The 379-nt window shown below is 42.2% G+C and overlaps 1 protein-coding gene across 3 annotated transcripts in view; it reads left to right on the plus strand.

Annotated features, from left to right (window-relative positions):
- Nucleotides 1-379, plus strand: part of Dlg2 (discs large MAGUK scaffold protein 2) — a 2,328,307-nt gene that overhangs the window by 362,153 nt on the left and 1,965,775 nt on the right. The window lies entirely within an intron of this gene.

A 379-nucleotide genomic window follows, 5' to 3' on the forward strand; every position in this document is an offset into this window, starting at 1 on the left:
TATTTTATGGGGCTTTTGGCTACTCTAACATTCACCCCTCTGAAGAGGTAACCCTAAAATCGTTTAAGGATTAGATACAAGCTCCCAAATACTTTTGACATTTTTGGCCTTTGGAAGAGAGTATGTTGCTAACAGTACCAAGGACATTTTGACTTTTAGCCAAGAAAATGGCTACTTTTCTTTGGGGTCTTTTTACCCTAACTGCCTAGCCAATTCCTACCTCCTATTCTTATCACACCATCCTCTGAAGAGGTTACCCAAGTTGCTAATAGGGAATTGGGTCGAAGACCACTCTGGCTTCTTCCATGCTGAGCACGGAAACAAGGCAAGGTAATTGGGGTATCCCTTCAGTGGGTCTATCTAAAAGACTCCCAAATTG

This window comes from Nannospalax galili, unplaced genomic scaffold, assembly GCF_000622305.1.
Source record: "Nannospalax galili isolate Female #2095 unplaced genomic scaffold, S.galili_v1.0 scaffold278, whole genome shotgun sequence".
In the NCBI taxonomy this organism is placed as follows: domain Eukaryota; kingdom Metazoa; phylum Chordata; class Mammalia; order Rodentia; family Spalacidae; genus Nannospalax; species Nannospalax galili.